The sequence below is a fragment of the Meleagris gallopavo genome, chromosome 26 (genome assembly GCF_000146605.3).
Source record: "Meleagris gallopavo isolate NT-WF06-2002-E0010 breed Aviagen turkey brand Nicholas breeding stock chromosome 26, Turkey_5.1, whole genome shotgun sequence".
In the NCBI taxonomy this organism is placed as follows: Eukaryota; Metazoa; Chordata; class Aves; order Galliformes; family Phasianidae; genus Meleagris; species Meleagris gallopavo.
The window spans coordinates 2,803,026-2,829,824 of record NC_015036.2 but is presented as its reverse complement, the minus strand read 5'-3'; the positions used below and the strand labels follow the sequence as shown (position 1 = coordinate 2,829,824).

Sequence of the window (26,799 nt, the reverse complement as noted above, 5' to 3'; positions counted from 1 at the left end):
AATCAGGATTTCTGCACTGTGCCTGGAAGCGAGGAGTAAAATAACTGATGTAAATGGTTTACTTTAGATAGCCAACACTTCCAAGCATCCAACAAAGCTGCTAGAAATCAAGCAGTTTCGCTTGCTCGCTGTCAGAATCTCTCCCTCTCAAGCCAACTGACAGTACAAAAATCAAAGCAACTCAGCATCTAAACAACCAGTGGCCTTAGAGAAATGTTTATGTTTTATTAATACAGCCTAAAGACAACCACAACACTTGTTAACAACTTGCTGTGAGAGTAAGAAATAACCAGACAGCCTTGCCAGCAGTGGCTCCTGTGAAGAGGTCACTGTGGCTGGGGATGAAGGCTCCCCAGCTGTTCTCACCTCTGGATTTATTCCTCTACAGCAGAGGAACACAGTACAGTGCCAGCTCCCTACAAGATGAGATAACACAGCACACTAAGCTGGAAAATCAACACTACAGAATGCTCAGCTTATCCTTACCCACTGAGTTAATCTAGACATCAGCAGACAGCATTTTGTTATCATCCCAAGCAGGCTCAGCTCACAAGCCAGGTAACTGCTTTAACTCAGTTTAAGAGACATCTGTATGCCACCATCCACTCTCAGCCTATTTCTCATCCCCAAGAACTGAAAAGCCAACAAAAAGCCTCCAACTGAGCCTGCTTCCTTCTAAGAGGAAATAAAATTCCAGTAACATTAAGCCTTACAATGAAGCATGAAATAATGCTATTTCCACGTGGCTCCACACAGTACCAGCTTTACCCTCCAAACCCAAGCATTTCAACCCTTTATCCCAGTGGTGTTGAAGGCTCCGATTCAGCAGCAATAGAGAAGCTTGGAGTCTGGTCATCTCCTTGCTGCTCTGTAATAACATCACTTACATCAGGTGGGCTCTCTCCTGCCTTAATTCCTGAACTGAGAACATAATGGAACTACACACCCAGCTGAACACATCTGACAGAACTGTCCCCTTCCCCTTCACACCCAGCTCCATCTGGATGCTTCCATCTCACTTTATACCCAAGAGCTTCGCCAACAGTTTGCTTCACACAACCTGGTCTTACAGAGCAGTCATCGACATTGCCACCAAATTTAACCAAACTAACAGCAGGGAACACAGAACTCTTCCCTCCCCACTCTTCTGACACATGCCCTCAAAAGCCTCACGTCCACCATAACCATTTATGCAGCTGCATGTGGCTGATCTGTGTCCATCTCAGCAATCATGCTGCTTCCCCAGGTACCTACATGGCAGATATTCACCCTTCTGCTGCTGTCTAACCCACATCCCAAACAAACCCACAAGCCATTATCTCCTCTCGTCCACTCTGGCAAATGCAAACAAGGAGCAATAACACTGCTACAAATGGCCCCTGCTAATGGCTTTCTTTTGTTGCAATCTGTAATTTAATAACCACCAATAAAAAAGGCTGGTTCAGGAGCAGAGCTTATTTAATGCTTTAATTGGTACTTATTTCAAATAGTTCATTAGGATGGCAGCATTTACTGCTTGATTTTACAGCCTACCTGACCTGACAAGCAGAAGGCCAGCCACTCTGATCAAGCAGGGACACTAATTAACAAGCCCCAGGTCAGTGCTCTCTTTTCAAACACACTAGGTGCTACAGTAAGGTCACAGGGGAACCAGCAACAGCACACCAAGCAGTAAAAGCCTTTTGTTTCCTTGTTCCAACTCTAGCAAAGGGCCCACGGATGGATTACACAGGCCAATAACAGACATTTCAGCAAAGGGATGTGGATTACAGCAATACCTGAAAGTCCTGCAGGACATCCTGTGTTGCTACTACATCACCTACTTCATGCAGGTGCAGCCCTATGCTTGGCAGAGTACATTTCATGTACGTACAAAAGTGGAAACCTGTTGCAACCAGGCTGAATTCCAGCCTGCAGAGCCTGGATCTGCCCAGCTCCTCAGCTATTCCCAGCAGTGACACAGAACACTTCTGCTGACTCCCTGGGGGGGGAGGGGAGGTCAGACTGCACCCTCACCCAACTTCATCACACCAGAATTGCAGCAGGACCAATTTCATGCAGACTAACAATAGCAAGCTGGAAGTAATTCCAAGCATGATAGCTTCATTACTGGATATCTCGCAACATGCATCTGTTGGAGCACACCATTTGTGAGTGATAAATAGGAAAATGCTGCCTTATGAATAATGCAAGTTTATCACAACAGTGATGGCTTGGAAATAAATCCAAGTCTTCGAGCGTTTCAGTAAACACCTTTGTGCCTTGAGAAGAAAGGAAGGAAAGCAATATAAAGAACAGGAGATGCAGGAAGCTCCTGAGGTGCCACTGGTACTGCTGTATGAAAAATAAAAACCTCCTCAGCTGGGTTGATGAAGATCAGAGCTGTCAAACAACTTGAAGTTATGTACTCAATTATAACACCTAACAGTGAATATTTTATATTTCACTTAGGAACCGTCCCGACGATTCAGTCGTCCTTTGAAGGATGACTACAGCAGTTCCTCCCATATACCATATCATCTTTCTTCCCAGCATAGCATCTCTTCATTTCATTTTTGTGCTTATACTAACTATTCAGTCTGTATGATAATTTCAGGAACTCTCCCCCAGTTAATTACATGCAGATTTATACAGCTCTGTTTTGCATACCTAATTTTCCCCAGTTCGCCTGCTTTACTGCAATTCCTCTGATGTTTACTTTGTCTTAATATTCTCGCAAAGTTAAAAGGAACTATCACTTAAACATCCATTATTAATTCCTCCTAAGCATCTCCAATTAACTCTTTGAATAGATTGGTACTCTACAACATTTGTGATTGTTTGGAAGCAAACTTCCCATTAATACAGCAGCTCCAAACTGTAGTTTGAATATTTTTCTGCTAAGCAAGGTAATCTTGAAGCAGCATCCCTTCCGAGTCCCAGCTGAAGCCCAAATGGATACAGGAGCCCATAAATCCCCTCTTTGCAACTGTGCATCTCAAATGACACATACAAACAAATCAGAAGTTGGCAAAGCTGGCTCAGGTCTGTAACACAGCAAGAAGATCCCAATGTATGTCTCTAGAACACTGCATCGTGACTCTACCAAATGCAACTCAGTACTGTGAGCACACCACGAAACTTGCATAACTCTTAATGAGACAAAGCTATAGAGCTGAGGCATTTTTTTGCCCGACAATCACTGGACCCGAGTGAGCAAGAAGCTAAAAATTACTTCTTAAGAGCAGGCATCTCTGATTTTAGCACTGCATTTCATTTTGCTCTATCATGAGACTAATGTAAGAACCCTAAAGGAGCACTAGGCAGGGAAGTAGCATTGCATCAGAGCAAAAAAAAACGGGGAAGAGAAGCGTTTTGAAGAACATTACAAAACCAAAGAGCCACAAGAATAGGTGAAAACAAGGGTCACACTCAGTAGCAATGCATTCCAGGAGTCTGATGTTATCAAAATGCAAGGTATCATTACACACCAAAGCAATCCTGGAAGCTGAACTTCAGTTATACGCACTGGAGACAACCTTCAGTGAGACCCTTCAGCTCACAGACAACAGGGTCAGGTCTAACAGCACTCATGGGTCAGAGCTGGTGGTCCTCAGCCCACAGTCTGCAAGGAATTACTGCCCTAAACCTGCACCTCCCCTGGGAAACGAGTATTGGCAATCAATTTTGCACACAGGCTTTCTTCAGCAGATGCAGTGCAGTTTCCTATACCTGGTGCTATTTCTTTGCAGATCCAGACAAGCTCTACTTCAAGGCGGGTTTTTTTATTTTTGTGTGTTTTTTTTTATATTAAAGCAGCAGACCTGACACCAAGCAGTTCATTATGGTAAAAGCACTCTACAGAAACTCAATCCACGAGGGCAGTGGCTGTGCTCCTTTGACTCTGCCCCAATGAGCACTCAAAGCATCTCTAGACCAGAACCCATTTTCAGAGGTCTGACAGGTGAGTTTCACCAGCACTATTCAGCTTGCAAGCTTTAAATCACAGCAGCATCACTGCACAAAGGAGCACTCATTCCTACCTTTCCCATCTCCTGCCTGGAAAGCTTCTGAACTACCTTTGTGTTCTCTCCCTATAAACCTCAGGAAAAACTCAAATATTTGGATTTGTAGAGCTTCTTGAAAGCTATCTCACTTTCTTTGCTCAAGTTTCCATTGTAGCAGCAAGAAAGTGGCCTAGAAAACTTTAAAAGACCTCAGGTCTGTACAACGCTCTGGCAGAAATGCATTGCTAAGCAACACAGCCAAGCTGTGTCTGGGCTGTAAGGATGTTCAGGCCAACAACACAAAACAGGGTTCATCAGAATTACAATTCTAAAGAGCGTGCCTTGCTACTGCCAGACAATAATATCCCCAAAGGGGACACAGGGTCAGTATTGATGTCAGCTGGATTTCATTCTGAGGCAGATGGATGTTATCTGTCAGCTCGCCTGAATGGCCCAACCTTATCTCAAGAAGTTTCTGAGCCTAATAATGGCTTTCTAAGTGTTTGAGAGTATAGTGACTGCAAACAGGGACAGGACTCACGTAAGGGGAAGTTTGTGCAGGAGGTTATCACTGGAGAAAGCAAGACAGACAAGCCTTCAACGGCAGCTACTCACACATCCCTCTTACACTGAGATGAGGGAGATGTGCAGCAATTTTCACTTAGCATTTGAAATTAATTGGCAGCTAAACCAAAGTGACCCATTTCCTAACGGACTCTCACATACAGAACCCAGAAGCTAGCTGCATTGCATCCATTTTTAAAAAGCACTGCTTAATAGGTTCACACTTCTGCCTGTGCTGAACAGCAACCCAAACCTTTGGTCTCATTGTAACAGTGGTATAATTGTTTGGTTCCAACCCAAACTCCTCTGGCCTCATCAATAAATACTCATTCCTTAAAGACAGGAGAATAAAGCATAACAGCCCTTACTCTCAATGAGTAAATAAGTCATTCAGCAGCTAAAAGCTGTGAGGTTTTCTTAGGTCTTCTTCGGTTCTTCCTTTAATCACAGTGCCAAGCAATACACGACTTCTTAAAAGCGTCCTTCACCAAGGAAATGGTGTGATTGGCACCAAAGGAAAAAAAGTGCCAACTGAAAAGAAAAAAAGCAATGTGGGAACCCACTCAATTTTATTGAAAAGTAATTCATTTAGCGGAAATTGTTTAGAGAAATAGATGTCAGAGCCAGAAGTCAAACAGTAAATAAACTGCGCCCAATTTGAGCGTGTAGCTGCCTAAAAACATTCTTCTCAGTAATGTGCAGTTTAAGCACTTAGGAAAATTGCCAAGAGGTGTCAAAATAATGAAGCCTGAAAATAAAAATCACACACAAGTAAACCCCCTCTCAGTTCTTCCTGAGATCTCAGGCCCAATAACTATAACAAAGCTATACACAAAAGAGAGCTGCTCTCCATCCCATGAAGACAGTCATATTCTCCCCTTACCCATACTGGAACAAACCACCAGCAAGGTCCACCTCGTCTGCATACTTCTTACTCCAGTTTTGTGATTTGTAAAGCAGCAATAACTGAGGAGTCATCAGTTTTGCAAGCTCTATTTAAGTTAATGCTCGTCTCAGACCTGTAATTTTCACTAACAGGCATTATTCCAGAAAAGAGTTTCTCAATTCAAATAGTAGACCAGCAAAATAGATTATAGTAGAATAGTTGGTCTGGAAAAAAGGAAACTACGCAGTAGAGAACAGTTGGAACGCTCTCATTCTCTTGTGCTCTTTCTGCTGCTGACTAAACCCTAATTTAGTGTTGGTATTGCTTTCTCTCTCATCTTTTTCCTTTTTCTAAGTGTGTTTAATCTGCTGTAAAATTGTTTTCATGGCTGCAGTGAATGTTATTGTAACTGTTTTACAACATGCATTATCGGCACTGTGTAAAGGCTTCTGCCTTCTGTATGCAAATCCCTACCCTGCCTGCTGGCTCTCAAGGTACGTGCCCTAACACAGCTACACTCAGCTGCGTTCCACATCACTGAAGAGCACAAATGGTCCTTCCTGCAGGAGAAATTAATAATCACTTTGGTTCTAATACTACAGAGGTGTAGGCAGCTCCTTAGGCTCCTGCACCTTGGGCTCACTGTCTTTCCCCACTACCAACCTACATTACGTCCTTTTGTTCTGCATCTCAGCTTCAGAAGAAAGCAGTATTAAAACAGTATTAAAACTTCACCTGCTCTGCTGGAACACCACATTTACCTCCTTTCCTCTCACTATTCCCATCCCCCAAAATATACACCTCAGCATGCAGTTTTCTATGTGCAGACTGTTTGTAACTCAGTACTGTAAAATGCAGCCACTTCCCAAAACAAATTCTATTTTTAAGACAGTAAGCAACCTCATTAATAACCAAAACGAATCTAGGAATAAAAAAATCCAGGCTGCCTAGCTACTTACACAGATTTATGCCATGCCAGTTGACATTTGCAAATGTTTCTAGCCATTCTAATCTCCCCTTGTACACATACAGCTTTCACTTTCAAAGTGGAACTATTTCATAATGGAATTTCACTCAGTTCAAACCAAGAGGGAACCATATTTCAGGGTTCCTGATGGCATACCAGTTGACAGGAGGTAAGTCTATAGACTTGTCATGCATATAACAAGGAGGCAAAACCAGTATGGTAACTTCAGACATGTCTTTTAGTCCAGTATTTTTGATTTTCCAAGCTAACAGGTCTCAACTTTAAACACCGGGTGGTGAGCCAAAGGGCCAAGCAGTGAACTCCTTTGAAAGAAAAGCATTCAGACTCCATGGGGAGTCTCCTAGCTGGAGAAGCAGCAGCTCAAAATCACTTCTGAGACACCAGCTGGGCCTTCTGCCACCAGCTGGCTGATTAGGACATCAATTGTCTGCTTAGATTGGCTCCCCAGTCACCCTTCTTGGCAACATCCTCAGCTTTGTAACTCTTCATTTGCTCAGATCTACAGCTTGGTGACCAGTAGCAGTTGCTTAAGGAGCAAGCCAGTCCCACTTCTCAAAGACTGAAACAAAAATCACCTCACCAGCACAGAAATGGCATGCCAACATTTAAAAGAGAAGCTCACAGGAAATCCCAGGCTGTCCCCCCTGCACTGCAGCCTGCAAAAAACCTTTTTTTTGCTTCATATACATCTACACAGCTATCTTACTTAACCAGCCCAGGAACTCATCTAGCGCTGACTTCAAGATCCACTACACCTTGAACTCACCAATTTGCCTTACAAGGAATCAGCATCAGACAGCTCAAAGAGTATTCCTCAATCCGTCAACACAAGGCCACGTGATGAATCAAAGAAATCAATGGGGGGAAAAAGAAAAAGAAAAAAGCCTACAAACCCAATCCTCAGTCACTTCATCACAAGCACTCACACTGTCAGCACCTGAAGCATCATTGCCATGGTAACCATGGCACCTTCAGCCCAGCTGACAGGAGAGCAGGGAAGGAGACACTTGTCTCCAGTTTGTTAGCTGGGTAATTGGTCCTGCTGTGCAGGGTCACTCGTCACCAAGATGACAGCAGGCAATGGCTGTCTGCTTAGATACCAGGGCCACCTTATCCTTGGAATGGATCTCTGGGATTTATTAAACACTCAAGAGGTTAGTGAGCTGTGAAAATCCTATTCACCACCACTGCAGTCTGCTGACTAGAAGCTTCCTCCCCTGCTTTAGCTTTCCTTTATCTTATTCTCTCTTTTTAAGGGTGGATGGGAGCTTCAGGGATTTAGAATGCTTCAATTTTCAGACAAGGGAAGCCTTCCCACCCCATCACCCTCTGGCTGCCACCTTTTCAAGAGAGAAAATTGGCTGGAGCTGGCTCTTATGTTTAACCCCTCAGGTAGCACACAGGACAGAACAAGTCTTGTCACAGATTACTTCACTTAACTGTTCCACAGCTTGCCAGCAACTATGTAACCCAGTCCCTAAAGCTTTGTTCCCTCTGCTCATTATTTGTGTTCATCAACTATAGATTTGTATCGAGGCAAAGAAAAAACCCACCCTGTACTTTATCTGACCCAAATTGGATATCTTTAGATCAGAAGAATGGGTTTAATTTAATTTCTGTGCCAGCTCTCTATTATTCATTAATTTATTTCACACTATTCTACACAGGTTGCTGAAGTCCTGTAAGCTGCCACCAATTCCAAAGGGAGAAACGCTCCACCTTGCAAATCTGTAGACTAAAAGAAATATTTTTCAAACCTATCTGTAGTTCTTATGTTCTGCAGGTCAAAGCAAAAGCACTATCCAATTGCTCAGAAGAAGCTGAGCCTCATTTCTCAAACCAGCAGCTCAAACACAGCTCTAGCTGAAGCACCTGGAGCAGAGCTAGGAAAGCTGCCACTCAACAGCCCTCCTGCAATGAGAGCTCCCTGCTTCCATTACCCAACCATGTACAATAAAACACAAGGGCTATTTTCTCCCCAGCCTCTGCAAAGCTCACTCTACTCTTTGTGAGGCCCCCCAAGTCATTCCTCTGCCCAGAGATTTTCAGTCTACATTGCATCTCACCATCCAGTTGACCTGCAAGGATGACATCACAATAAAATATAATTAATATTAAACATGCTCTAAATAGCCACTCATTTCCAGTTTGGCATGCATATTATTATAATGACTGTACCTTTCTCAAACTTTAAAGTCCTGTTTTACAAGCCTTCATTTCAGCATAATGTCCTCATAAAACAAAACAGCAGTGCAGTGTGGAGAAGACTAAATTAAAAATTAATGGGCCCTGCCAGTACAGGGCTTTTCAGAGCCCATAGGAAGAGTAAAGAGTCTTCTCCTCCACACAAAAATCCAAGTTATGTAAAGGCAGCAAACATACCCTTCTCTGACCCAGGTTTAACAGCCACTGCAGCACATCCATTTATAGCCATGTGAAGGATCAACATCACTGCACAGTGAAGTCAGGGGATGCAAGGGGCAAGACTTGTCTGTTAATAGTATCAAGCCTGCAACTCGTGCAAGATATTTACAGGCAATAGGAAGGACCTGGGCTGAACACTCATGATGTTCTGTTGGATAACCTCAGCTCCCAGCATTTAAGCACTTGACCAAAAGCTCTCTTCACTGAAATCCCACACAGCAGCTACATGGTTTAACTGTGTCATCTTACAGCCTTTTACAGAAGGCTCCTCAGAGCCCTAGAAAAGCAGCCAATATGGAATTCAACAGGATTGCACAGTGATTAAAGCAATACCTTTTAATGGAAACTGATCCTTTGTATGCATTTTGTGATTCTTTCTATGCCTTTTAAAGCACAGCCACAGAATTTAAGATACTTGTACTCCCACCCAATTCTGTAAGCAATTTACTTTTAGTAACACTTTATCCTCTATAAATATCTTCCTCCCCACCCCCCCCCAAAAGGATACTCTAATCTCCTGCAACTCTTATTCCAGATCCTTATCTCCACAATAACTCAAAAACATACCACTGAACATACCTAGAACATCAGTTTTATCTGTTGTTTTTAGCAGAAATCCCTTTTATCAGGAGCCGGTGCACCATCTTCCTTAAAGATAGTTTCCACATTTCATCCTGGCATCGGAGCTAAGTACTCCAGCATGCACTGTTTATACAGACTGCTTCAAGACACTGGGTAATCTGGCAACATGTCATAGTCATTCCTTATTTTTATTGCTAGTTTCTTATCACACCAGAAGAGCCTCAGTTCTTGATCAGCAGCACGTGCTGCATTTCAGCATTTCCTTGCAGGCAGTGACAGCACAGAACCCTCTGGTACTCCCCCAGAAGAAAACTACCCTGATCAAACTGCCCTCAAGCACTTCAACTAGAGAAAAGATGCTCTCCCATCAATTGATGAAAGCTCCCAGGCCTCCCAGACAAATAAGTCTTCTGTGAAGCACACGGCCCTCAGCACTGCTTCTATCAGCCCATACTGCCCAGTCATCCACTTAGGATTTATCAGCCTCAGACCAACATGTTCCCATTTGTAACAAAGTCCCAGACAGGCACCTATGGTCCAAAGATCTAAGCTGGTACTCCATCATCAGCAGTAAGATACAGAAAGCACTGCTAACACACCTATTCCTGTCCCCAGCATGGAAAATGCCATCACCTAGGAAACCATTTTGGAAATCTACTGGTGTCCAGGCATAAGGTTCAGAAGTGTCTAACACAACAATTACTCAGAGGCACCCACAGCTTGCACCCACTGAAAACCTACTTGGAGAGCTAAGTTTCCATAGAAACAATATGGAAGAGCTTACAGCAAGCTTCCTCCCAGCTGCTCCACTTCCAAGTGCAAACAAAAAGGCCCAGCTATAAGCAAAAAGGCAACTCTTAAGTGCAACAGCTGGCCTTGCTCCTTATTGTCCTGGAGTGCAAAACAGGTTTTCACATTCCTAAAGGTTAGCGCTAGGGAGTAAGCAACAAGGTTACCTCCTATAGCAGCCTATTTTGATAGCTATCTGCTTCTTTGTTGACAGCTACTACCTTTAAAAGCCTTTTCACTGGCTCAGAAATAAATTAGTCCTATAGAGATCTCCAAGTGCTCATAGTAGCTGCACAGCACAAATGCCTATATAAACACTCTAGTTGTCATTCCTGCTGAGATACTTAAAACTCAGCTTTCCTTCCCTGCTCAGACAAGTTTTGAGCGATGCTCTCAGCAGCAAAAAGAGTTTGACAGCAGAAAGGATATTTGTACAACGTGGTCCTGTGGCCACATGGAATGAAGCCCCTTCTAACTCAATTTTGAGCCATCACTGAATTCTTACTCAGCACAGAACACTCCAAACAAATGCACACCTGCCTCATCTCAGAGACAAGGAGTTTCTGGATTCCATTGCTTGCACTTCTCACTTCAGATGAGTTCTCCAGCAAGCTTCATGCTGATGGATGAATGGGGGAACAACTACATGGGCTGCCAAACAGGCACTACCATCCCACTTCATGCCTGTTACACAACATACACTCAAACCTGAAGTAAACCTCACCCTCAGAAGCTGAAAGTTTCACTCCTCCAGTTTCTCTCATGCTTCCTCAAGTTTCTCCTTCATAGTTAGATATTGCTGTCTCAGATCTCTAAACAAGATAAGCTTTTTGTTTTGTTCATATTTCCATGGCAAAGTATGCAAGCTGTCACATCTCAAAGCCCACTACAAGGTTACCACATCCTTTGAAGAAGTATTAGAATTTCATAGGCTAGAGAGGTTGCTGAAATCTAACACTTAAATACTTCAAGAAAATTTATTCACTTTTCAAAATCAGAAGCCAACCAGAAACACCACAGTTCCTATTGCAGGCTCCCTATTACTTCTGGAGGTAGAGACAACTTTGCTTTCCAGGGATACGAGTAGGAAACAGCTGACCTTTGGGGTTTCACAGCTCTTTGCTTCAGCAACAGAACCATTCCTCAATGCTGCTGCCAACCTTCCCATTTCCAAAAGACAGTGAGAAACATTGGCCAGCCCTAAAAATAAGCCATCTCCCACTTTCTGTCCAAGCCTGATGCCTGCTGGTGCCATTACCCATCAGTCCAGCCTGCAAAATGACGACACTCAAGCACTCTTGTAGGACTGCAGGCTCTGCCACAACAAAACAATAATGCTGTTTTAAGTTGTCAGCTGCATTTATGACCCAGTAAACAAGTGACTAAGAGACCTATCTGTATTAGGTGCAGCTATCTTCTTATTGTCAGTCCTTAATTAGGAAAAAAAATCATCTTAGCCATACACAAAAGAGCAAAATTTACAACTCAGCAACAGCTAATCATTTGCAAGGAACAACAGATGCACTTACAATGAAGATATATTTCACCGATCTTGCGAAGCACTTCTTTCTGACTGAATAATGCATTATAATGATCATTTGGATAGCTCAAAATACAGTTTTAAAAATTTATGGAGCACTTTGTTCTCCATCCACTTCTGCAGAAGTATTCCTTAATTTGTGCCATACTCGAAGGCTAGGCAAGTGCTGGCAATACGTCTCGATTCATATCTTAAGCCAAAAGGAAGAAAGTGAACAACCTAAGCACAAGTGTCACAGCTGGAGTCAACACTTCAGTACTTTCTGGATGGTCATACTTTTCCTGCCCTATTATTTCTCAAAAGCTTGACAGCAGGTTGCAGCTGAACTAAGGTTATTACTGAAATAAACCTCTGTCTGTAGTCTGAACTATTAATCCACAGCTTCCTGTAGATTTAGAAGGAATGAGAACAAAATAAGTATTGGGTTTGGCTTTCTTCCCTCAAGTAATTTTTACTGAGGTTAACTGTAACTCAGAACTCAAATCAGAGCAGGAGGAAAACTTACACTCAGCAAGTTAAACCACAGAAAACACATACAGAGTCTCATAGAACAGACCTACTGAGCTCTTCATTTCTCATCTGGAGTACATGAACTTTGCTCACCAGTAACCAATTGTCCAAAACAAAGCTTTAAGAGCCTCAGCATTTAAGAAATCCAGGTCTATAAAGCTATCTGAGGCAGGTAAAGTAGTACAAAACAATGCTGGATCTGAGACTGCACTTGATATCCTCTAAGCAGGTTAAGAAGATTTCTAAGCATCTTCATCTATAATCCTCTTACCCTGCAAGAGATGTGCTTGTTTACACATTCCATGCTTTTCACATGTAAACTTAACACAATACAGGAGGAAAAACACAAGTTGTCCATCTCTGAAGAACACAGACTGGTAAGAGACTGTTTATCTACTCATCTGTGGGCCAGCAATCCCTTCCAGCCTGCTGATAACAGAACTAACAGAACCGTACACATAAAAACCAACTCATTTGCCTCAAAACCGTTTCTTCACTTAGTCCAAATAAAACCAAACACATTCTGCTGCAGTTCTCCTTTCAGCCACCCATATATTTTAAGCCATTCTCTACTAAAATGCACAAATCAATACAGATCAGAATGGGAATAAGATGTGAATCATTTGAGGAGAAGCGGAAGCAAGAAATGGGCAATTTAGATCTTAGATTCCTAAACAGAAGCCTTCAAGTGGAGAGAGTTTATGCCAATTCTCACCTAAATCATGATTTTTGTAATTCCTTACCTCCTCTGAGCAGGATTGGGCACATGAGAAGTAGTACGAGGCTTAAGTGTTCTGACACAAACATGCCAGTCCTTAACCTCACTTCATACCTGGTGTTATTATCAGTACTTTCACTCAGAGATGGTATGTTACATCTAGCTCCTCAGCTAGCTCTAAATCAGTATTAGAAATTCACCTTCAAATAATGTTTTATGATCCTTGGATCAAGATCAGCACTTTTAAGTGCTCACATTAATTTCTACTCATATTGAACAACTCTTCCCCCTCCATAGAAAGAAACAAACAAGTCGTCCTCTAGCCTTGGTTTTTGGAACAGGGCTTCACCATTTCTGCTGCTCTGGTCTCGAACAGCAGGCTTCTCCATTGGCACTGGAAAAATGAGGACAGGATCATCCATTCTGCCTGAAGCACTGGATAACTACTGCATCCTAGCAAGAACACTCTGAGAAAGGCTGTCCCTCTGATACGTGAGGCAGGGACATCAATCTGTCTTGAGCTGTTTTTCACCAACATCCCCATGAGAATTCCTCTATGAATTTAAAGCATGTCTTGCATTTGTACTCATATCTTGTATCTGTCATGGAGCAAATCCTTCAAGGTCCAATGAGCACATCAGCCAGCTCTGCTGAAAACTGAAAACTCACTAATAAGAGAACAAGAGAACAGGAGCCACCATCCCATCTATTAATAGAAACTTCAGCAGAGCATAAAGAATAGAGGGCTGGGATGACTGTGCCTTCTTTCTAGGATGCTGCTGTCCTGCTTACCAGACCATTACATGTTGAGCAGAAGGAAGGACGGGTATGGGTGAATAATAATGGAGGTGTAGCTTCTGCAGTTTTTCATTTGTGTCTGGAAAATGCTTGCAATCACTTGACCTAGCTAACAATGAGAATGGCTTTTCTGATCTTGCAACATTTTAAGAGCATTTCAACAGACAATGCTACTAATTTCTTCAAAACCATTCTTTGCCCTCTAATAAAAATCTCATTAATTCTTCCAGATCTAAATGAACACATACAAGCCTTAAACAAAGAATCTTAGCTTAAGTCAGGTCTGCTCCAGAAAATAAGCATCTCAAAACCAAGTGCTTACCTTCCTCCTCTCTTTTGATTCTGACCCTCCCAAAGACAATAAGAAGTTTCCACACACCTGAAGGTACACAGTAAGCACCCAACAGAACACCTCACTCAACTTGTTTTAAGTGGACTGAAAACTGAAGCCAGCAAGAATAACTTCAGTATCAGCTGGAGCATGCAGTGAGCAACACAAATCTGAACAAAACAGCATTCAAGTTAACAGATACCACAAAGACTCAAATGCTTCTATCGCTTCGGAAAGGCTTTGATAGCAGCACAGAGTATTTATACACAGAGGCAAGGAAGACAAGGTATGAACCTTGAAGTTGAACTAAGCTAAGTTGAACTTAGCTCATGTAGCATTCTTCCCAGCTGCCAGCAAACGAAGATTAACCAGCACCTCCTGGCACAGACTACTTGGATAAATCTTGTCACTGTTTGCATTTGCAAGTCCAGTGTCACAATGTCAGCAGCTGAATCAGTTCTGACCCATCTTAAGACTTACATCCATATGTATTCATAGCTGTACAAAGCAGATGATGGAACAGGGCTACTTTAACGTACACAGCCACTCTACATATATTGCAGCCCAAGCTAAAAGATAAATTCTCTCTGCATAGCATTACCCATGTTGTTTTATTCATTTTAACAGACCTTCTTCCACATTCCCTTCACCTTTTCCCATGGAGACAAATGCTTGCCACACCAGGCACATTAACTTGCACCATAACATGCAGCAGGATCAGTAATGCAAGTTGCCTGGCCGGGTGTCAGAGCTGGCAAGCAGTCATTAATACCACCAGAGCAGAGTACAAATTGCAGAAGTACAATGCACAAGCTTGCTAACTTCTGACTGGGTTACTAGCTAAAACCAGGCAACAGAAACAGGTGAAGTGACCAAGATCTTTCCCTCGGCGTCCACAGCAGCTTGCTGTGAATGTAAGATGAGACAGTTGCCCTCTCTTACCTTCAGCTGCTCGCTTTCCTACTACTAGGAAAATTGAAAGGATGACAATGATGTAAATTTGTTATGGGTGACAAGCAGCTGTGAAAAATGATGAATAAAGTCACTAAGCTGCTAGAGCATTTGCACACATGACTGCATCACTGCCTATCTGCTGAGGAGACAGAACACCTTGGCCATCTGTAAGCTTGAGCTTGCTCTCTCTCCCCTTTCAGTGAGGAGAAAGCAACAGCACGAAATGGTATTGCAGCAGCTGGCATGAGAAAGTGGCCTCTCATTCTAAGAATGTAGTGACTCCAACATGAAACAGCCTCTTGGTTCAAACACAGTTTTGAAAGAAACCGTGGCAGAATTCCTCAGGCATCTTTTCTGATATTAGGAGGCTGCAGTAGACCTGAACAGAACTTTCTCAAAAGGAGACCTCTGAGATGCCAGCCACCACAATTATATCTTATCTTCAGCCTCATGCCATCAGCAAAGGTGGATTCCTACAGGTAAAACAAACTCAGCAGACACAAGTTAATGGTAGTGCACATGGACAAGCAGCCCTGCTTCAAGCACACAATCCTCCATCATTATGATACATCCATATAAGCCTTCAACCAGCCCCTTGCCAGATCAGGCACCATTTCCTACCTCCGATTCACTAATTGTATTAAATTGCTACAGCAACTGTCTAATGAGAGAAGTTACATCTCTAGATTATGATGCTGCTGGATCAATATATTTTTTAAACAAGGATTGTACAGCTATAAAAGCTGCTGTCTTTTAAGGGTGGGAAGACAACCAAGTCACTTTGTGCTCATACAGTGCGTTCCCCCAGGACACACAGATGTACTCATGTCAGCTTTATGACAACAATAATACTCCTTTGCTTTCCAGTAGTATCTTTTACACAGAATCCTGGCATGCCTTACAAATGGTGAACCAGACGCTGGGAGTTTCTCAGCACACCTCTGGGAGCATTCACAGAGGCTAACGTCAGCTAAGGAGGCCCATTGCTGGGATCTCTGCTGTCAGAGACAGAAGCCATGTCAGAACTGTTACAAATCATATTCTATAAGACTCGTGGGAAGTCTGCAGCTGTAAATAGCCTCTCCCCCTCCCAGTTTTAAATGAAACTTGGAGTACTTGTAACCACCCTGGGCCAGAGCTGTGTTCATCAATGTTTTAAGGGACAATTAACATATACATCATCTCAATGGTAATAACAGAAGGGTCAGCAGGATAACATCCATCATTCTCTTCAGTTCAAGAGAAAACAGTCATCTTGTCTCTATTTCTCTCTCCAAAGGCACCACTCTTCCCAAAGGCTCTTCTTACACCGTTCATCAACGTCTACTGATATGTTTCACAATCAGCTTTTCATGTTTAGTGCTCAGCTTTTCAGCAGTGCAACACAGACAAGCTTGGACAGAACAATTTCTTTTCTGCACCAATACAACACATCCTTCCTCTTGCTTTGAGACTCCAATCTCAGCCATGCTACAGATGACAAAGCCTATGAGGAACCTGAGAACTAACGAGGCCCCTCAAACTCTACAGCAGGTGGAACTCATCCTGTTCTAAAGCAAACCAGAGTACAGAGAACAGGAAAAAAAAAGTAGGAAAAGCAGAAGTCCTGCCTCAAAAACAAAATATAGGGCAGAACAGTCCAAGGACAAACATTATTCCACCTATTGAAAGGGAGATTGACTTCAAAAACTGAAACATTTAAACACATACACACATCGGCCTCTGTCTTGAAGGAAAAAAGGAAAGATCTGATCTCTGATGTGGTAACAGAAAAACTCCTGTTCTATTGTTCTTGCATTACCCCAAGAGGCATCAGGGTAGATTTAATTTATCTTCTCTATTTCAGATGAAAGAACAGGCTCAGAATTTTAAATGGCTTTTTATACCTCTTTCCCCCCCAAATTCCTTCACATCAGGCTTCATCTGAAGGAAACACCACCTTGCACAATACCAACCTCTTAATTCTTATTCCTTGCAAGACCATTTCCCCTGCTATCATGTAAATGAGCCTCCTTGGAGCTCTCCAGCATTATTGTACATCATGGTTGTTTTATTACTCAACACTGTAAAAGCAGTCCAAGCCTCAATTACTACTCACAGATGAATAAAGTATACAGTGCACTTAGTGAAGCAATGACTGCTTAAGGTATATGGCTCCCGTATTTGTGCACATTTAGGTTTGAAGTGCCTTGAAGGAGAATGTAGGTCTGTACAGTAATGTCCTTCAACAGCCAAGCAATAAATGCCATATTTTTATGCAACATTCATTTCAATGAATCAGTTCCATTCACAGCTGCAAGTCTGCCATAGGAGCTCTGTTCTTTACTTTGAGGACTTGAATTTAGAGACCTGAATTCTAATTGAAGTATCGAAATTCTGACTCATACAGGACACCTGAAAGACAGCCTTCTAATAGTCTAAAGCATTTTGTTTGGAGGCTTCTGAAAGCACTGTTATCAGTTGGTTTACATCTCTGATAAGGAGTTTTCCCCACAGTCACATACTGAGACAAAGCGTTAGGTGCTTTCAGCATGGCCGAGAGCATCTCAGGTATTTTCAACTGTATCCATACAAAACACAATCAATTGCATCCTGATCCTCAAAACCTTTATCCAACATCTTTCTAAAAAAACGAACCTGCTCTCTGTACTTCCTCAGCCTAGAAACAATGCTGCTACATTATGCAACCTAAGTGCATAGTTTTTGCACTACAAGGGTGTTAGCATACAGCCAGTAACAATCTCAGAACAGAAGTCAGCAGGTATAAGTAGGAATTAATATTTTTGAATGCATGCCGTGCAAATATATTATCAGCAACAGCCTTATCTTTGTTAAATTTACAAAGAAACAATTCCACAATTCAGAAGAGTAGAAAGGGAGGATAAGAGACAAGCTGAAGGCATGCCTACCACCTTGAATCAGCGGTCTGCATGAGAAAAGCCTCCATCAAGTTAAACTTGGCAGCCCTTCATTATCACAGCCAGCAGTTCTGATGTTTTACTGTACCCCCACAAGTAGCTGAAACACAGCTCTTAAGGCCTGCTGCCTACCTTCCTCTGTAGTACAGCATTCATAAGTGAAGCTTCTTTCACTGAGGGGAGAGTTGCAGCAAACTGAGTTCTGCACTGGTGGCACACAGGAGTGTGAAACATCTCGCCAGGTTTCTCAGCAGACCAGCTCCTGTCCCTGCAAGCATGAAGGAGTACGTATTAACACAATGTTTCTACATAGTTCTAACTGCTCTCCAGTGCATACTTCACCCAGTAATTGCTCTATTATGTTATCATCAGTGGTAAGATAAACATAAAATCGTTTCTACAATGGCTCAGCACCTCTAGGAGTATTTAGCACCAGATATGCAGTTTTGTGGTCAGTCACCTCCCAGTCCTACACTTAAGCCTTGAGCTAACAGTGATTTTGGTATTGCTGTTCTGCTCCAGCTTGGGGCACAGAATAACAGTTGTGCCCTAGGAAAAGGCTGCAGCTCTTCAGCAAGTCATGGATCCTGTCAGCCCCACAGCCATTAATTTGTGACAAAACCAAAACTCCCCCACTGCATGAAAGCAGTCCAAAGGAAAGGGCTGTTCTGAGTGTGCAAAGACCTCCATATTACTTGATGCACTCTCACCTGAGCTGCACCTAAAGATTCAGCTGTCAGAAGTTTAATATTCAGTGCACTTGTAGACAATATGTAACCCACAGCACCCCTGCACCCATCTACTGCTCTCACACAGCAACTGCTCTGCTCCTTAACACGCTTGAGAGGACATTCCTACCCATGTCCTGAGAAATAAAGTGCTTCCTATATCGTGTGCAGAGAGCAACTGGCTCCTCAGTAACGCTTCTTTCTGAGCTCCAGTTGCCAGTGCAATTAGGAGCTGAACACTTACAGCTGATGTTTTCCATTAGTGATAGGACCTCCCCCTGTGCTCCCTTCACCTCGTAACAAAAAGCAACTGGGGGTGCACTGAAAAGGCTTTTTTCTATGTACTTGCATACATTACCAGCATACCCTTTGTGTTCAGCTACTTAATATAGTTTTGTTGTAATCAGAACAAAATGCCTTTAATAAAGCACCTCATACCCTGTTTCTTACCTGTACAGACACTCATCCTTGCAATCCCCAGCACCTAACATACCCCATTCAGTAGCAAACCATCCCTCACCACCCTTTCTCCTATAGCTCCACCAGCAGCTCCTCAGTTTTAATCCACTCACACCTGTTAGTAGCTCATTTCCCAAAGCCTTACAGCTGGAAGCTGATGGAATCAGATTCTGCACAGTAAGAGCTGAAAGTCTGCTGCATTTACTTACATTAGTCTAGGAACGCACCATCAACAGCTTTAAGATGAAACCCAATTTTTCTTGCTAGCTTAAGCACAGGACAGTACTAGCATCTTATCCTGCAGGCTGTATTGATTTCTCAAGTTGATGTATGGCCTGACCAGCATACGTTAATTAAATGCAAGGTCTCTTTTGGATACATCAATAGCTTCTTTTTAAGAGAGCAACTGCTTACACTGCATAAAGCTCTGTGCCTGCACACTGCACAAACACCTGAAGCTCACAGAAGCACTAAGTTTCACATGGGCATACGTTTTAATGGTTGTTTCAAAGTCAGGACAGAAAGGGGCTTTCAGCTTCCACTAAATAAACCTCAGTTATGGACTACATGTAGAGCAGGGAGTGTTATGACAGCAAAACCTCTGATCTCAGATCCTAACTCACCTGGGTAATCATATAAATCATATAATCATAGTTATATAAACACATATATGGCAAATTTGCTTTATGAGCTATTTTAGACAAATACTCCATGGCACTGAGGCTGCATGAACCAAGAGGAGAAGCCATGTTCAAAGCATCACACCTCAGCCTCATTATAAGTAGAGACCAAAGCCAACCTTTTCGAGCACATAAATGCAAGGAATGGCAAAAAAAAAAGTCAAATTATAAAAAGTTAATGTCTCAGATAATGCTGATAACAAACTACTACCACCACCACCCCAGCACCTACCAATTTTAAGGTATCAAAACTCACGTCTTAGTTACATTCAGTCTTCCATTCTCTCATCATGCACTGCACTACATCAGATTCTCACAAATGAGGGAATAGCTCACTGATCTTCCCCTGTTCCACAAGATTTTATCCCAGTAAGCCTCTTCTCTTTCTCCAGACTCCTTCCCTGGGTTTTCATGTAACTCTACCACCAGCAGCTCTAAGCAAAAGTAGAAGTCTTTAAAATACTTACAGTTCTTTGTTAGGGTTTTGTACTCTGCCTTCACACAAAGGCCTTTCTACAGTTGCGCTGAAATGAAACAAAACAAAACAATAAAGAAAACAATAGGAACATATCCAGAATCATGACTCACACAGCTGAAAAAGGGGATTACTTTTATTACCTGGATAATACACTTTCATGCACAAGGCTGCTTGTTGATTCCTAATGAATTTCCCTTCTCATTTTAGTTACCAGTTACCTTCAGATACACACTTTTTTTTTCTTTTAAAAGCATAGATCTATTCAGTTTCTCTCTCTAGAACATCAGGAGTTCTCTTAGTTAAAAGAAATGAGCTACAAGTGTGCTGCCAGCTTTATTTCTGGATACATAAGGAACTACCTTACCCACCTACCTGCTCATTCAGTTAGCGAGATCCTGAACCACCTTCAAACAAGCAGAAACTTTTACATTTGCTCCAAATCCAAAATGCAAACAAAAGGTGGAGGGATAGCTTACAAAGCTGAACAACAAGAGCATAAGTAACCACAGTTCAGAAGCATGCTCTACCAGCTCAAAAACCTTCTACTCCTCTACTCTCAATTCTGGAAAGCAAAAAAAACAGGAAAAAAAATAAAATCTAAGCATTAAAGTCCAGACACAAACAGCCCTCTGCTACAGAGGCTCCCCCAAAAACTCCTCACCCCACAACCATCTGCAAACACTGCTCCCAAAGAGGGCACTATAAATACCCACCCCCTGCATGGCCATAAATAAGGGAGAGCAGCAGTGCCCTCACGTGCCACCTGTGCTTTGTGGGGTTGATACTGAGCACCTGTGGGGCTTCTCTGCTTTTTGAGGCACAGCTGTGGCCCTTTCAGTCACCGAAATCAGCACCTGGAGTGCAGGAGGTGCAATCAGTGCTGCAGTAGAAGGCTCTGAGCTTTGGGTTTTGCTGGTATGTTCCATCAGCAAATTCCTAATGCTGCCTTGTGAATGCTGGTCTTGCTGCAGTGATGTTTCTGGCACTTTTATTTTTTGTGTCTGATTCATGCTAGTAATGCTTTCTGATTCCTTTTTTTGCTGCTTTTCTCACAGTAATGAAAGGGCCTTTATTTGGGTTTTAAAGGGTTTAACAACTTTTTTTCTCAGCTCTAGCAAAGTGATAGCTTTGGGGATGCATGCTGTGCAATGTTTGGGCCTTGATGAGTTTTGATGGTGCCTTTAATTAAACTCAGAGTCCACTTAAGTGAGCTTCTTACTCCCTAATACAGCATGAGGCAGCTGTAACATAAAGAAACATTACAAATAATGCATTTTTCAGCATAATTGTAGGTGAAGAGTAACCAGGTCAGGACTTGAGCAATTCAAAGGGCTTGGTGTTTGCAGGCTCTCTTTGTTGTTTATTTTATATTTACTGGTGTAATTCAGTTTGTTCCATAGAGGTCTCTTTAGCCATCAATCATTGATGAAGTGTTGTGTGCTAAAATAATTTGAGAGTAATAATTGCAGTCAGGGAAAAGCAAAGCAAACAAAACCTGCTCGTGCTGTTCTTGGGACTTGATCGGATTAGGGGCTACCTGGGATGATGGTTGTGTTGCTGCAAGTGTTACCTGCTCATATAAATGCAATCTTCAGATGTGTAGCTGCTCTCTAGAGGACTTTCTGCAGCTTTTGTAAGTAGCTGCTGCCCTGATTTAGGTATGGAACATCCTATGTTCTTTAGCAAGTTCTCTCACTTGGGTGAAAGGGACAAAGGGAAGGGAGGTTCTGACCCTGCATGAGGTGTAGGGTCTTAAACTTAATGCACTTGAGCACTAATGCTTGAGTCCTAAATCTGGCTATGTTTTAAAATCTAAGAGGAGGGTGCTGTGATTTTGATGCTGAGACACGCTGCTGGTGCTGGAGTGCAGAGTGCTTGTGTGTTCACTGGATTTCTAGGGTTTCTCTTTATTTCTATTCCCATCTCAAATTGGAATGCAGTGGTTCAGGGAAAGATTGTCCCTCAATAATCTGAGAGGAGAAGGGAGACGTGCTTAGGGACACATCTGTGTCATGTTACAGAAAGGAGAGGTGGAATGGAAAGTGTAGCTCGTGTACTTGGCCAGATTGTACTCATGGCACGCAGAGGCTGACTCTCAGCCCAGAAATGAAAGCAATAAGGTGATAGGTGTGCTCATATGGCATTGTCAACTGATGCTTGTGCTGTTTGTGACAACTGAAGGTCAAGACAGCGCTTATTTTCTTCCCAAGAAGTCTGCAGTTTTTCACCCCAAATCCAAACTGTAAGCAGTTATTTCCAAATGCCACTTTAATCATGTTAATCTTGGTCTGAAGCTTGTTATCTTGCAATGATCTACCTTTCTAGTAGCTACTTAAACCAGCTTAATTGATGGAGAACGCTTCTCTGCAGCCCTACTGTTCTGCTGTGTGCGCAAGTGACATTTCACAGCTGTTAAGAGGAGAAAAGTTTGAACCTTGGGGCCAGGCATTACCTGACTTGGTATTGTGGCCATCTTCAGCCTCTGTGCCCTTCTACCAGTGCTCTGCCACAGAAGCCCTTTTGTCCCTTGGTTGTACCTCAATTGCCTTTGGGTCACAGCATGGTGCCTAGAAGTTCCATAGTGATGTGAAGTGTTGAATATAAAGGAGCTGAGCTGAAATTGCAACCAGGATATATCTCTTATTGGCCTTGCATTCACGTGGCAGTTGGCCTGGGATGCTGAACAGCGTTACAGACTTTATCTCCTAAATTAACAGCCTGCTGTGATGTTCTGCTTGATTACAGATGTGATTTTATTGGGTTTGGAAACTAAGAGCAAACTTGAGAGCCGTAAGAGTAACTAACAGATATAACCATTCACATTATGCTAGGAAACCTATACAAAGTGAGCTCTGTAACACACAGGGGTACTTTGAAGCCATGACTTGGCATCATGAAATGCTACAGTGAATGAACAACTGCTGATGGGCAACCATCAGTAAGGCATCTCTAACTGGGGAGGAGACAATAACACAGCCCAACTGCATTTTCCAGTTCTGTTATTGTCAGCAGTAGGACGTATACTCTCTAACAGATTGAAAAGCTGCAGTGATAGGTTGTGGTCTGTGTTGCTGCCAACATCACTCACTTATATTAGGGTGATCTTGATAGGTATTTGCAGTTGTTCTCCAGAGGTGGTTTTTCTTCTCAATTATGGGGCTATCCTGGCTATACTGAGTCAGCTGTATGCAATATAATCATTAGGATAATATAGGATCTCTGAGCAGTTAGTAAGTGAACACTGTTGTCTACTATGCCCCGAGGATAAATGCATCTAATGTGACTTTTAACTCTCCCTTTTTATACAGGCCTTCTGGTTGCTCCTGAGACAGCAAGAAGCTCACAACTGCTGAGCAGGAGACGTGCACTGCTTCCTGCAGGGTACACCTGTGAACATGGGAGTGCAACTCAGTAAGGAGCCCTTCATTGTGGTTTACAAAAAAACATCCAAGAGGGTGCAAAAAGAAGTTCCAGAAACTGCTGCAACACATCCTTCAAAGTCTGAGGACTTCCAGGATACTGCCAAAGAGATGGCTAAGGAAACCTGCCAGGCTGCTCCAGATGCAAGCAAAAGACTGTAAAAGTGATCCAAGAGCAAGTCCTCTGTGTTGGAGGTGTGGGAGGAAACTGCTTATAAAAATTGTCCTTCTGTACATTGCATCATGGACTAGTTAATAGACAACAGCAGATATTCATGTATTTAACTGGAAATGGCCATACTTGGAAATGGACATCTTTTCCCTGTGCTGGATGATCTCCTGTGGCTTGACATATCTACTCCTAGCAGATGTGTATCTTAACCAGACTGATTCTGGTCCTTGTATACGTGAAATATAACACCCTTTTAGGAAACTGTTACCCTGCTAGAAGCTGTCTGTTATGATCTAGTGACATACTGAGTTTAAAATGAGTACTTCATGTGCACTATTACATAGCATCAGTGAGGTTCTTGAATGCATTGAGCCCTCTACTACCAACACTTGCTTGATGCAGATAATTCTACAGGTCTTGCAACTTGAACACAAATGAAGTTATTTGAAAGATGCAGGTAGTCTCAGTAAAATGAAGACAACTGCAGGAACTGAAGAAACCTGAGCTCTGTAATGGATGTTCTGTAACCTGAGTGTTTATAACCTGGATGTCATCCACTTACCACTGAAGTAATTTTTTGGTAATGCTCTAACTAGACTTGAGGGATCTCTTTGGATTAAGAGTTGTGCTGGGCAAAAAGACCTCATCCTAAAAGCAGAGGTAGTGTAGCTCTCCTGCAGTGACTGTACTCTGAGGCTGTAATGACAGAACAAAGTCCTTGGCCGTAACTGTAATAAGGTGGAAATGCCTTGCTCTCTAATTGAGGTTCAGACTGTTTTGAAATTCGCACTTGAAAAGAAAACTGAGATGTTTGCAACATGATTCTTCAAAGTGTTTCTAAACCTGTGCTCTCTCCCCTCTGAAGTTTCACTTGGGTTGAAAGCAGCTTCATTATTTTTTTATCTGCTTTCACTTATGATGCTGTTGTCTCAAGCTGTTTGATCTATCTTTTTGCTAACCCCATTTCTACTCAGTCCAGTACAGATTAAGGTGGGGATGTGATTTAAGGTCTCTGAATCATGTCTGTGGTCTAAAGACACGGTCACCTTTCATTACTGCCTTTTTCCTTCAGTCACTGTAGGCTTCCAAGCATCCGGTGCTCAATGTGAGTTATAGCCACACTCAGCTGTCCTGTATAAAATGCTTCTCTTCTAGAGTGTATTGCTATAATGAGGAATAGGGAAAGCATAACAAAAACAGGGCAGTTCTCTAGATGATAGGATATATTACCTGCTAGCTCAGTCTTAAGTGAGCTAGTTTTGCTTACCTGTGTTGGTACAAACTACATTGGATATAAAATCCAGAATCCTGTTCCCTATTAGCATGAATAGATAGCTCAAGTGCTAAGCTCATGATGGGCAGACAGGTCAAGTCAAGGTTAGCAGTGGGATGTGATGAGCAGCTACAAAGAAAGAAAGAGCTCCATTTTTTTTTTGGCAGGCTCTGAGATGTTACAGTATTAAATTCAGTACACATGGACACACTGAATGAAGAGGCTGGGAAATGGTTTGGGCGCTGGGAGCTGATAAATACACTGCATCCTCCTCTCAAGGCCCACAGGCAACCTGGTGGATTGCCGTGCTGGGGGATTCAGCTGCAGTTCACTGGTAGGTGACTGGGACCTGCTTGGGGATATCAAATCCATCTGTAGCTGTAAGATGCTAATGTAACAGATTTGCTTCCAGGTGGCAGCGAGCTTGTATTTTACCAGGTCTTGACAGTGGGCAAAGCAGAGGACGAGTACTTCTCAGCCAGTAACCTGGGCTGTGCACCTCTTGTTCCCTATGGCCAGCTGCAGAACAACTTGGTTTTTGTAGCTGTATGAACAGAGTGGGCCTATGAGTGCTCTGACATGTGCATGCACGCCTTTAAAGTTGGTCTGTCAAGTCAAATAAGCAAGCTTTTGCAAGAGAAGTGTAACAGCCTTTCAGATAGTATGTCTGCATGCTTTTTTCTAATGCTGTAGATGCAAAAGTATCCACAGAGGCTAACACGAAATAAGGCTTCTCATCTGTTTCTTTTCCTTTTCCTGTTCTAATGTGCTTTGTCAAGAGTCATAAACCAACGTTGTTCAAATAAAATGTTACAAGCACTGATCTAAGAATATTTTTAAGTGGTATTAAATAACATTTTGGTGTGATACAAAAGGGAATGGTGTGAGGAGGAACTGAGTAATGGAACTAATATTCATGGACATGTGAAGAAGTACTGTGTGAAGCTTTGGGGATGGGGCTGGTAGCTTGTCTTGATGTATGCTGAAGTACTGGAACAGTAATACTTAACTGCTTTGCCTTGAGCTTATCTTCTACTGGAGGATGTGGTGGAGTTGTTCTCTTTGATATGAATGGTTTATGTTCCTGTGCCACCTGCTAATAAAAAAATGAAATGTAAACACCTATTGATATATTGCTGTGATTAAGTACCTATCAGAAAGCTCTCAAAGCCTGTTAAAGCAATTTTGATCTTATAGGGAGGTGAGTTCACATGCTGTTATTTACCCTACACAGGGAAAGTCCACGCTTTATCTCAGAAACATTTGTGCTATTCAGCCTTGTGTGACAAAACATAAACTTAAATAAACACATAATCCTTCATATTAAATCTTCCTCCTCCCTCTCAAAATCAATGTCTTGACTGTAACAGTATAAAAATCAGAGAAGATGAGTTGACTAGCTGAAGAGGAGACCACAGAAGTCCAAGATGCTGCAGGGTGCAAGGAAGTGGGAAAATGAGCACCAGAGGCCTTGTGATAGACTGCCCTGCATGAGGAAGAGCACGATGAAGGTGTGCTGAAAGACCCAAGACAGCACTCAGAAGCCTTAAACCTTGTTCTTGATACAGGAACACAAAATATGGCAGAATGTTAAAAAACAAC

The 26,799-nt window shown here is 42.5% G+C and overlaps 1 protein-coding gene and 1 long non-coding RNA gene across 6 annotated transcripts in view; one reads left to right on the top strand and one right to left on the bottom strand.

Moving 5' to 3' along the window:
• Positions 1 to 21,033, bottom strand: part of LOC116216193 (multiple epidermal growth factor-like domains protein 6) — a 56,758-nt gene extending 35,725 nt beyond the window's left edge. For 2 of the 5 annotated variants that reach the window (XM_031556871.1, XM_031556873.1), the window contains exons 1-3: positions 20,706 to 20,988; positions 20,323 to 20,379; positions 18,121 to 18,256 (exon numbers count right to left, since the gene is read on the bottom strand). The gene's annotated coding sequence lies outside the window, so the exon portion shown is untranslated. The other 3 variants (XM_031556874.1, XM_031556872.1, XM_031556875.1) reach the window with 3 other exon arrangements.
• A 47-nt stretch (positions 21,034 to 21,080) lies between these two features.
• LOC109371006 lies at positions 21,081 to 26,318 on the top strand. The gene is made up of 2 exons (XR_002121645.1): positions 21,081 to 21,248; positions 23,642 to 26,318. It is a non-coding gene; the product is annotated as an uncharacterized LOC109371006 (long non-coding RNA).
• The last annotated feature ends 481 nt before the right edge of the window (positions 26,319 to 26,799 follow it).